This window comes from Haliotis rubra, unplaced genomic scaffold (genome assembly GCF_003918875.1).
Source record: "Haliotis rubra isolate DU_JTF1 unplaced genomic scaffold, ASM391887v1 Scf1407, whole genome shotgun sequence".
Lineage (NCBI taxonomy): Eukaryota > Metazoa > Mollusca > Gastropoda > Lepetellida > Haliotidae > Haliotis > Haliotis rubra.
This window is the reverse complement of record NW_025765345.1, coordinates 167,254-180,138: the sequence shown is the minus strand read 5'-3', so window position 1 is coordinate 180,138 and position 12,885 is coordinate 167,254. Positions and strand designations below refer to the sequence as shown.

General features: G+C 36.4%; 1 long non-coding RNA gene across 1 annotated transcript; it reads right to left on the bottom strand.

Annotated features, from left to right (window-relative positions):
* Positions 1-3,466: 3,466 nt before the first annotated feature.
* Positions 3,467-11,016, bottom strand: LOC124268950. Its single transcript, XR_006896382.1, has 3 exons — positions 10,879-11,016; positions 3,973-4,072; positions 3,467-3,630 (listed from the first exon to the last, which is right to left on the bottom strand). It is a non-coding gene; the product is annotated as an uncharacterized LOC124268950 (long non-coding RNA).
* Positions 11,017-12,885: the final 1,869 nt, after the last annotated feature.

Here is a 12,885-nt window from a genome sequence, read left to right as displayed (position 1 = left end):
TTCTCCTTGCGATTGTAGTTTCAAATTGGCATGTGTGTGATTTGCGATGTTTTTAAATCCTCAATGTTTTTTTTAACGAGGCCACGACAGGTCTCCGTAAAATAAACTATTGGGACACTAAGCCGGAGTTGCAATGTATGATCATGGGATATTAATCGTCCAACGAAACTCGAGAGACGGTTACAGTAAAACATTACACGGAACATCTGTCGGATGTGAGTAGTTTCTCGGATGTGAGCAGCTTCACTGAACACTTTGGGGTGAACTTTTATCTTTGAATGGGAAAGCTTATTTCATCAGAAATAGTTTTAGGAATAACACGATATACCTGCAGCTGTAAACATGACTGGTTTAGGACTGGAAGTGACTCGTCCGATGTATATAACATGATGCAGCTATATTTCTGAAGCTGTTATGTGGTATTACAGAATATAACAGGAGTTTTGCATATGATAACGGTTTCTGACAACAGTGCATGACTATCAAAGAGCAGAGTGACAGAATATCTGGAGAAATCTATCAAAAACGACGACATAAGACAAAGATCGATTCGCTTCTCGATCCTTCGCCGGAAGCAGCGAACAAACATCAACAAAGGGACAGGTAACTCTAATCTACTAAACAGATGAAAACACATAGCCCATACTAAGTTCATGATGTGAGTTCAAATCTCACTCAGTGCTTTAAACTTCTGAGACCAATGAATTACTAAAAGTTCATTAATGTGACATTTTAATTAACAGAAACACAACCTCGTAACATTGTTTATAGACTGGGGCTTATAGACAGTGTTAAAAATATTAAATAATATTGTTTTATTCCATGTTTTGATTGTAACAATTATCGTAATAGCCTACGTTTTAAGATGCAAATATTATTGTAATGTAAAACAATTGAGACAGTGTTGCGAGTGACATTGTTTTAATAATGGATTTGTGCACATGTGTGAATATGTTCTCGAGGCTGTTTGGCTGAAATCCTCCGATGTGAACTTGAATTTTAACTCACTCACTCTTCTGGGAATTTTCATGTGTCGATAACTTGGTTCTTGGAATCATCTGTCCAATCCCTTGGCATTTCTAATCCTGGATATTTACTTCATTGACTATCCGAAGAGTATGCCTGCATTTATTGGTCTTTAATATATCTTGTCCCTGGAAATTAAATCCCTAAACAACACATGATTTTCATATTGAGAACACGTCCTACAATATGATGGATACAGAGCACTGTATCAGAAATGAAATGTCTTGGAAATCTACTGATGTTACATATGCTGAAAACAATGCAATGTTTCAGTTCATGAAGGTGTATACATAGCAATTCCATATTGTCGAAATTGATATTAGGATTTGTATCCAATATAATTCTCGGAAGGATTAATGCCAGATTGTGTCAACATTCTCTCATGCAATATCCTCATGAACACAAACCGAATTCTCCTTGTCACATAAGCTACAGGCGGACATTAGTGCCTTGCGACCTACGTCTTTTGTCTGGCCACAGGAAAGACCAGGGTCTCCTTTCACGAAGCAACGTTTACTAAGATTGACCTTAACTCCCATTCTTTAACATAGCACTAAGGTTACCTTAGTGACTTACGATCACCGTAGTGCTTTGTGAAAGGAGGCCCAGTTCTTCAAACGTTCTATAACCTATTTTTTAAATGAGAACAACACGAGCAACCATTATTCAGTTGCTTTCTACGGCCTTGTACATCCCCTGGCGACACCATTTCAAGCTGCAAACCGTCAATTGCTGTCAGTTGCCTGCGTCCTCGTGCCTTACTGTAACAGTTCTGGGCAAAACTACACTGCACATGGGGAATGTGCTAACTGTATTTATTCAACACAGCTGTACTTAGTTTCTGCAGATATTCAATACATACAAGAAACGTATTTGATTTACTTGGATATCATTTCTGTTTGTTGAATTGCCATACGCATTGTTAACAAGCAAACATATTCAAATCAAAACCAATTTGTAGTCATTTCACTGGGACAGGTTTGAGAGACAAAACGGTAATTGAATGTTAAAAATCTGCCTTGCCTTGTGTGTCAATGTATTCATACGGAATTACCAGGGGTTATTCACACCACACATAAAGAAGTCACTAACGGAAAACGCAGGTAACCCATCGCGAGCTGACATCATACATGCTATATCAGTAGTCATCCAATTACAAGTTAACAGATCACTAACGGTAAAATATCTGGTAATATTCGTTGAAAGAACATGATGGAAATGTTTATTGTCGAACATGCTGGCTGCCGGAAACTCTCCTGAAACTTTCACCGACTTTCCGGCTACATTAGGTCAGTAACGATTCGAAAGCAGGCTCATCCGCGTAGCTTTTCCAGCCATGCTTATGTCTTTCTTGTTCGTAATACAGATTTATCCGTAATCTTCGTGACTGCCCGTAACCTGTTCGACCCTTTCCGTTCCGACGTTTTAGGGATGAGCCAATATATATTTACACTGAGTGATACAATGTAGGTATGTGACCTACGGTAGAAACCATCAGCCAGAGAAGATGATGTGCTGTATTCTGAAGGTGATGTATAACGTCAATCAAATGTCAAGTTCACGGCAAGATAAACTCCAATACTGAGAGAAAAATCACGTTCGTAATATAGATTTATCCGCAATCTTCGTGATTGCCCGTAACCTCTTCGACCCTATCCGTTCCGTTTAACGTTTTAGGTGCACATGCCCTTCACTGGGATGTAAGTACTACTAAAGAAAGATACACGAGAAGAAAAGCACTCTTATGAAAGCTGTTGAACGAAACTATATATATATATAATATCATGCCGTCCTCTGTGGTTCACTGGCTATGGCCTTGATGACAGCACGATTTCAAAATGCATCCTTAAACAGAATATATAAATTTCATGCCTGAATTCTTCATCTTCTCGTCCCATATTTGATCAAATCTCTCGTTTTCTGCTACAGTGAACCAGTTCTTCCAGTCTCCGATTTCACCTGAAATATATATATAGATATGCGTGGGTTCAAAGACCTAAATGGCATCCAACATCAATTGTACTTCAGTTGCAAGGGCGGAGTACTGAAGGCAAAGGGGCCTATTGTGTTTGTCCGTTGATCATTTCGTTCGAATCCCTTGTTTTCACCTCTTTTATGTCAGCTATCACTTTACGTTAAAGAAGCGTTAATTCGATGATAGTTTCCAGTACTGAATAAGCTTTGACAGCATGTATCTGACTCCAACGTCTAACGTTTGTTTTTCATCAAAGCTGTGTTAATATATCAAAATTACCTTTCATGTAGGTATCTTTATCGACAGAGTTATCAAATGTATCGATGATTTGGACTACAGGTCTGCTGGAGAACCCAAGCCTAAATACCATTTCCATCCTTGTCCTTCAAACATGCGAGTTTTTTCAATTTGTTGTCTGACTATGACGCATGCGTGAATCCTACCTTTCCTGTAAAATGTCCCACAGCTCCTTTCTTCCAAATACCTGGATCAATACCCTCCTGCTTATGTCTGGCCTCCTTCTCCTTCAGGTTCTTGAAGGAACACGCCTCGATCAAGTCCTCACAGAATTTGTCTGTGACGTCTAGATCTAGAAACCTTGCCATGTCTTTAACCCACTTTAGGGGATTCTGATACAAATATAAATCCATACATGTTGAAAATCGTTGGGAAAGTGCAGTTACATACATGATTGATTCTATTTTCTTAATTGTTTAAATCTTTGTAACATTTAAGTGTGCTGTAATAAACATGTATTGTGTTATTTTGAAACACATTTTTTTCTGGAATATATGAGTAATTCGATCATAAGAAAAATGTTAGTTGGTGTGGGTGAGGGAGCACGGAGATGCGATGACTAGCTCCCTCTTGCGACAAACACTAAAATGTAAACAGGTATATATATATAAGAAAACTTAACACCAAACCACATATGACAGTTAATCTTCTACGAAAACACAGTGTACACTTACGACTTTCATATCCTCATAGTACAGATAGAACACCGGTTGTTCAAGGGGGACACTTCACTAGTCCAGCTATTGAGATAGCCGTGGTAGGATCCATATGGTACTGAAGCATCAATGACAGTGAGTGTGTATGGTTAAGGACATTTTGGTTTTATCATTCAATATAATGGTCACGTCCACCGTAATGAAAGAGCATGAATAAACCTCCTTACCGGATATTATTTATGGTCTATTGCTCGATATGCAGGATATATTTATGATGGGAGATTCGAAATTCTTTTGACACAATTTGGTACAAAGTTTGCAAAGAAAATAAAGGTGACAGTTATGTGAATGAGCGACTGAAAACCAGTTTTGCATTTGGTGCTCACAGAAAGATTAACCATACCCAGCAGGCATCAACGTTGTTTCAACGTTGAGAATAGGGTTGATCCTCAACGTTGAAAATAGATTGAAAATAGGTTGTATATGAAGTTTTTTGACGTAGATATCCGACTTGGAATCAACGTTGAAGTTTGACTGATTATCAACGTTGAGAATAGGTTGATCCTCAACGTTGAAAATAGATTGAAAATAGGTTGTATATGAAAGTTTTTTGACGTAGATATCCGACGTGGAATCAATGTTGAAGTCTGACATATTATTAACGTTGAAAATGGGTTGTTCCGTGGTTGTGTCTGGGAGGTATTATTACTTTCCTGTAAATAGACTCGCACTTCATCTTTAAACTACAATAAAGTAGCACCAAACTCCTGCATCCAGCTAAAATACCCAAAAGCTACCTGCAATAAACAGTGTTCAAACAGAAAATTGCGGTAAAAATATTTACCTGATAAAATACTTGGTTCAAATTCCACATTCAATATAATGTTCATTTAAGTTTTATGTCAGTTGGACGTATAATTCCAGTAAGAAGAAAAGAGTATTCCAAATTAAGAAAAACTATTTACTGTTGTATTGTTACCTTGAAAGGTGAAAATTGTCCCGAGAAGACATTTTGTCTGAATTTCAGCTCTTAGACAGACCCTGAATAAACACAATGCAATTACTTTCACCATGAAAGGGATCCAAGATGACCAGGAACTATACCTGAAGACAGCACATAAAACAAGTCACTTTTCATGAAATCTTTATGAACACACACGCACACAGAAAACCGTGGTTTAATGCATAATGTAAAACATCACACATGACATAGTCTGTAGGTGATCTCTGTTGTGCTAATAACACAATATCATCTGCATATAGCATCAAAGTGACATTTACGCCACCAATTTCAATACCACAGTTCAGATTTTTCAACACAATTACAACTCCAAAAACACAATTATCAGCTCCTCTTCTTTCTGCCACTCCCTGCCTGGCGGTCAGGTGGATACTTCAGAAACGTTCCTAACTCTTTCTTGAAATTTGCTTCGGATGCATTCCCATCTCATTCCCTTGAGATAGGACACATTCTGAAATTTTATATTTAAATACATGAATAAGTTATATGGAAGATATATTGTCTTAAATGATTCAAGTATTTGTTTAATCAATCACTTGAAAGGTTCATTTCACTGCTGTAACTTGGCATGTGAACATATGAACAGCATCAATACAAAATATGACGAAAAGTGTAAACAATATATATTTTCAACCGAAGGAATGGAAGTTTTCTTAAACATTTTCAAAGAAAATCCTCATTTGCAAGCTGATTATTTAATTAGACTATGAATTACCGGTAGGATGAATTAGACGATGCTTTACTGTCATATATTATTTGCTATGGTCATGATGAAAATGCTGCACTTGGTAATTAACTTACCAGAGATGATTGAATACAACCTTGTATTCTTAAAAGAAAACTTGCCGTTTTGCCCATCATTATTCATTCTTGACATCAAATTGTTTGACATTGTCCTGCAAAACAATGGAAGATTGTTGTTATTCTGTCAGATTTAGTTTTCTTTAGAGATTCTCGGAAATGATTATTTCAAATTAATAGGAGTTGAACTGATGTAGGCAATTTTGCTACCAGGAGTCATAAATTGTAACAAAAGCCATTTTACATTAAATGATAAGAAAACAAAATGGGTGGTGGTTCACAGGTCAAAGAACAAGTCTATTGTGGGAGGTCTCCCAACACCATTTGTTCCCAAACACAAGGAAGTATGGATCATGGAGTTCTGAAAACAATAATGAGCTCTCATAAGTAGTATGCAATATATTCTCTATTATCTACACTCTCTCTCTTTGTCATTTGTACACTCATAAAACTCAGATAAATATAACTATGTGCAGGCTAAAACGGAACCACAGCAAAACGGCACCTGGCGAAAACGGCACCATTTGGACATAACGGAACCTCGACTTGGCGAAAACGGCTACAAATCTTATGGCGAAAACGGCACAAACTAAAATCTTATGGGGAAAACTAGTTTGTTATAAGATAATCGGATTGCAGATAATAAATACATCTACTATTATGTCGGAACTATCAAAATTTAAGAACAAGGATGTATTTTTATATTCAGGATACGATGTGAAAACTACTTTATACGGTAACGGCGCATTGAATAACTCAACTATTAGTGATATTCTGAACTCATTACAACAGTTCATTTCTAAAAGTAACCGCTTACAGTAATTATCAAATCTACGTATATATTCAATGTAAGGCAAATTTTATATATTTGATTTTCTGCCGCTGCTCATTTCGTTGCTAGGCATATCCAACACTATACCGAACATATTTATTATTCAATCATTTATCTGTTATTTTGTCACAGTATTTTTCTTTTGTTGTCAAATTATTTCAATTATGTATCCAGCTATTGGAACAATGTAATGGAGTTGCGTCTATATAAGCCACTAGGCTTGTTCGCCTATCTAGGTTTCTTTGACAAAATAAAAATGTGCTTAAACCAAATATATCTACTGTGCCGACAGTGATTGGAAGTGGGCATCCCATAGCTGACAATCGGATTGCAGAATGTTTAGATAGTAAATACATCTACTGTGCCGACAGTGATTGGAAAGGGCATCCCAATTTAGCGTGAAAACATCGCACGCTTTGATGTTTTAAGTACATTTACTCAACTGAAATCGCCCAGTGTCAAACTCAGTGTCAAAATGAAATTGTATTAAAACGGACAAATGTACCCATTGTTAACCGTCGCCGAAATACTTTAGTTGTGCGTGCGACGTTAAATAAAGCAAATAACAACAACCCATTGTTTGTTAGTTTTTTGGTTTTATGGGGATTTTTTTCCTTTTTTGGGTATACATAACATAATAACTTTTCTGAATATACATAACATATATTATGCAAGCTTAATGATGTTTCATTTTTCATATTTTACCATTTTTATTAGACATTTCCTGAAATTGTGTCACTGCCGTTACGAAATTTGTAACATCATTTTGAAAAGAAAAAATCCAAAGATAATATTTATTTCATGTACATATATATTAAAATATCTAGTTTTACAATATAACATGGAGTTTTGAAATTGTATATTTATTGCTTATGAAAAAGACAAAAAATTCAAATGCCACATCTGTGACATCAGCCACTGGAGTTGTGACACATGAACATTGAGTAAAATTGGGTGGTGTAAAGTAAATATAAAAATATAGTTTCCCTACTTTTGTTACTGTAAAGTGTAGAAAAATATTGTGATAAGTTAGTTACCATAATTTTTTGGTTTGATTTTGACTTAAGTTTGTCGGATACAAACATATGACATAAATATGCACAGATTTTGAGAATGACTCATATGTTGATATAATCTTGCTAATGTTATAATGAAATGAAATAAAACATGAGTCATCGTCTTACTTTGTTTTTTATATGGTGCCGTTTAGCCCAGAAATCAGTAGCTGTTTTAGCCAATATGGTGCCGTTTTAAGCCAAAACAAATTTGGTGCCGTTCTGCTGTGGTGCCGTTTTAGCTATAACCCCATAAGTATACAATATATTCTCAAGTATCTACTCTCTCTCTTTGTCATTTGTACACTCATAAAACTCAGATAAATAACTTTTTTATAATTCATAAATGTTTACACTTAATCTCTTATAGGAACGCTTAGAAAATCTCTCATATAATGAATTATGTGTGCGTATTATCTGCGACGTCATAACTATGCTTCTCTGAATCATGAACAATAAAATAATGAGATTAAACTCTACATTGCCAGAAATAATCTATCATACAATGAATAATAAGACATTGAATAACATCTCTTACAACTCAATCTACACTCAAAAGACTTAAATGTACTCGTAAACAAACATCGCTGGCTAACGCAAATTCTTGGAAACAGTGCATCTCTGACTCTCAATTCCAAGAAATGGAAGTCCTACTGTATTTGACCAAAGGGGTGACAGGTGGCCAAAACATATTGAAATGTAGGTCATTCACTGAAAATAACTCTGACTTAAAACTTACTACAAATATACACCTTCTCTCTAATATACTCGATAGATGATCTTAACAGGGGAACATGTACATAAAATGCTGATATCTAACAACACCTGTACTTTAAATAATGGACTCTTCCAAATCTCAGTATGTTTCACTGCACACATATTAGATTGCAAATAATGAAAACCTACCCTTAGACAATAATAAAAGGAACATCATATTCAAATTCTACAGCTGACCAAATACCTGAAGAGTGTGTTTCCCAGCAATAAACATCTCTATATATCTATAAATGTATGACTTCTGTCCTCTCGCGTGCTATCTTGCATCCAGCTGTTTACGGCGAAAAACAATATGGCGCCAAGCAAGGGAGTGCTCATTAAACTAAACATCTCCGGGAGAAATCATTGTCAATTTTTTTCTCTTAAATGATCAACCTTAATATATAAATGAAAATAAAGACCAACTATTATCACCAAAAAAGACCAAACATTATCACAAATATTCAAAACAGGTGGTAATGAAAGAGCATTATCATCTTTCTCTTAAACTTTGTGGTGGATATACTGGAAACAAGTGAAATGTTAAAACGTGTTACCTTAGCCTTGCTCCTTTTATGTGATCCACAAAATTGCTGCCACCCAGTCTTCGAAGATGAGATTTCTGCAAATTCCATTAAAATAATCTTATTTCATAATTAAATGTTCCTTACATTAAAATTACTTCTTTTGTATGTAAGATTTTAACCTTTAAGAGACATGAATTATCATATCCCTTCCAAACAAGTGTAAGAATGAAATTCTGTGGGTGCAGTTTTGTTAATTGTCCCATCAAAGAATCATTAGTGAAGTTACACTTTTTGTAAATAAATAAAAGTTCAAATAAATTATATACAATTTCATCCTTCAAAGACTTTCACAAGACATTTTAAATGTAACAGTTAACAAAATCCGAAAGGAAAATTGCTCAAGTGAAAATTTTCGTTGCATTTCCTTACGCCATCGTCCACCACCCCCTCCCCCCAATAATATACATATGTTGACAGGGTTCAGGGCGTGCTCAATGCATCATTTACTGATAGATCTATTGAAACGAACAAATGTTCATAATAATGGGATGCAATATAAAATGTTGATTAATTCTATCCGATTTTGTATAGCCGCCCTTAGGGATCGTTCATAATGTATGGCTTTGGGGTGATGTTGATTTTTTATGTACAATGTGAATTACACCCACCCTAAAGTGTATGAGTATGTACAGAATAAGAGACGGCCCACCCTGCATGTCATGTACATTATCTATGACGCCCTCTCCCCCCATAATTTCTAAACATAGTGCGTGTGTACAAAATGCTGACCCCTTAGCTCCCTGAACAAAATGGGTGACACCCCACCCCACCCTCCAACCCTTACAATCATCACCCCACACCCGCAGCCATATATTTAATTATGAACGGTTCCTTATATTGATGTACTTCATTGATTATTTGAAAATGTATATTTGCAAAATTCAAATCAGGTGATGGGTACGAAAAAATCTTATTCGATTATATAATAAAATGCCAAATATATGCATGCAAATATATTGAAAAATAACAAAACAAGTTCATGGAAAACACGGGCTTCCACTAAATTTTGAGAAACATGTACTGTGACATACCGGTAACCTTGTGAGATAAAACATGAGCCCTAATTCGGAGTTTCTTGCTACTGCTAGATTTAAACGGCATTCCTACGTTTTCATTATACATGAAGGACATACTTACCAAATAAACACCAGCATGCCGTGAAGATGGTGAAAATAGAACGATATTGAGTTGAACTTCGCCAAAGTGAACTGACAACGATCAGCTGCCTTTGCGCGCGCGATAATTGTGCGCATGTCGGATATGGCCAAACAGGGCGATCGAAGGTCAACATCTGGCTTGTGTTTGAAAGCAAATTGTCGGGAATTATACAATTTTCACAGTTTTGTGGGAAAATATCAAATGTAATGCAATTTGGATAACTGATGACTTTATACCTAAAACTGCGATTTACGTAATATTTCCGTCCGTTGATCGATGCACAATCAAATAATATATAAGATTATATCTGTCACTAGCTCGATCTTGATCTTTTATGAAAATAATGTTCCGAAATGATAGTTGCTAAGTTGGATACCTATTACCAATATGAATTATGTATCAAATTTGCCAAGGAAACAATTAGTTGACAATTTGTTGGTTCCTTACGTTGAAACAACGTTGACAACTAAACGAATCTCGACTAACTTTCTTTGGTCGCATGATAAACGTTGAATCAACGTTTATGAAAGGTTGATCAACCAAACAACCAAAATTCAACGTTGATTCAACGTTGATTCAACGTTATTATTGCCCGCTGGGTAGATTGTAGAGCATGTCAAGTCACACAAAAACCCACAGGACCGGTAGCGACAATGCGAGAAGTTAAGATTGTTTTCCTGAGAGAACAGTGTCAGCGACTACAGTGTGACTTACGTTCACCCGACAGAAATGCTTCCGTGAACTCCCGCAAAATTTCCTTCAAAGCACATCGGGCCAGCGAGGTTTCTGAAGTTATTATACATGGACACGCATACATCTTTTGGATTTCTTCTGATCTGGATGCACTTGAGCTTTTCTCCACAACCTGTGTAGGGAGCATGCGCAGTGGGAGATGGGTAACGAGTAACCTTGGTGGGGGGCAGACTTTCTATGCCGTCTTTGTATGTAAGAGTCAATCATTTTGGCTCCTGGGAAGTGACTTTCTGTAAAGAAGAGATCCCGTCGTGAGCATCCCCAGCACCTCAAACAGCCAGTGTGGTTACCTGGTCAAGAGTGAAAATATGGTGTGAGTGAGAGTTTTCCGCCAAAGCCTTAACGAAACGTCGAGGCCAAGGCTCCTAAACATTCTTGTAAATTGTAAGTAATTGTGTGCGGACCTTGACAAAGCCACTGACTGAAAGCATGATCATCAATTGTAGCTGATTGGGCAAGTTGCATACACTTGGCAGAACTTGGCAGCTTCTGTGGTCAAGGGATCCTGATAGGTTCCTGATAGGTTCTTGATAGGGTTCCTGTTGGTAAACTATGCCATGTAAGACCAACAGAATATTAAGCATAAGGAAGTATGTAATTGTAATGATCGATATTACAACAGTCAAAGAGGAGAGTATTATCTGCAGAAATTCACCGAATTCATACTTTTTGGTTTTGAAGATGTTTTGGAAGTTTTATCGATAAAATAATTAAACGTTTCGTTAAAGTCGGATTCTACATCTTTTGTTCCAACATTATGTACATTTTAACAAACCTTTGGAAGATCCTAATCCTTTTAGATTTTAGTGGGTTATTTATTAAAGAAATGATAAAAGAATTGGGCATTTGCATACATTGCATTGTTTTTGTGAAAAGAGTGACGAGAGAACGAGGTTGTAATACTCTGCTCAGTAGTCTTACAATGGGAATGAATTCTCCTCTTTTGTTCAACAAACACTGTCTGTTTGATGGTGACAGTTAGATGTGCTAATGATTCGTTATCAGCTATGGATAGATTTGAAACACTTTCAACTTTTAACATCACGTTTCTAAAGTTCTGGCTACAGACTGAAGTATCAACTTCACGTGGAAGGAAATATCACACATAAAAAGTTATTAAAGTGATTGATAAACAACGTTTGCCGATGAATAACATGTGTCAGAAATCGAAATACATTGAACACCATACTGAGTAAATACAGTCTAACACTCATGCAACAAGTACTTACCGCATTTAAGATACGCGCAAAGGATTACATCATCTCTATTCAGTTGAGCGTCTTTAATGCTCTTGTAGTTAATCAAGTTGACTCCGACCTTCAAGCCGTTTTGGTGGTGCCATTGGGAGGTACAGGCCATCATACAGTAAACACTGAAAGTTGTTCAGATCGTGGATGTCACCAAGGTCTCTCAGATCTGAAGAAATCCTGAAGATACCACAGCATTAATTTTATAAGATTTCATTTAAATTCTGGAAACTCGCATTTATACGCTGAAACTGTGCGCTTTGTGGTCACTCTCGGGCAAAGGTGTGAACAAATTTCAACATGCTATTGTCATGGGTCTTGAAGCGACAAAATCCTTTCCACATTCATAAGAAGTCTCTGCCAAAAGCAGAGGTGATTGTACAATTGTGAATATGTCATGAGCAGATATTTATTTTAGCAGTATTACAGCTGTATGAACCAGACAATCCAGTGATTGTCACCATGCGATACGATGACAGACCATATGTTTATGAATCACTATGAAATAGTGATGGTACCAGGTGTTCGCGATTCCAGGTATCCTGCCCCCTCGGTGGCACCCGTCATAAACATATGCTAAGTCTAGAAATTTGTTCACCTGAAATAATTCGGGAACAAATGGTTTAAGTCAAAATAGGGAAATGCATAGGACATAATATACGAAAGAAAAAAAAAGAAAATTATATACACGAAGTATATAGTAGACGATTGGTCTTGACGA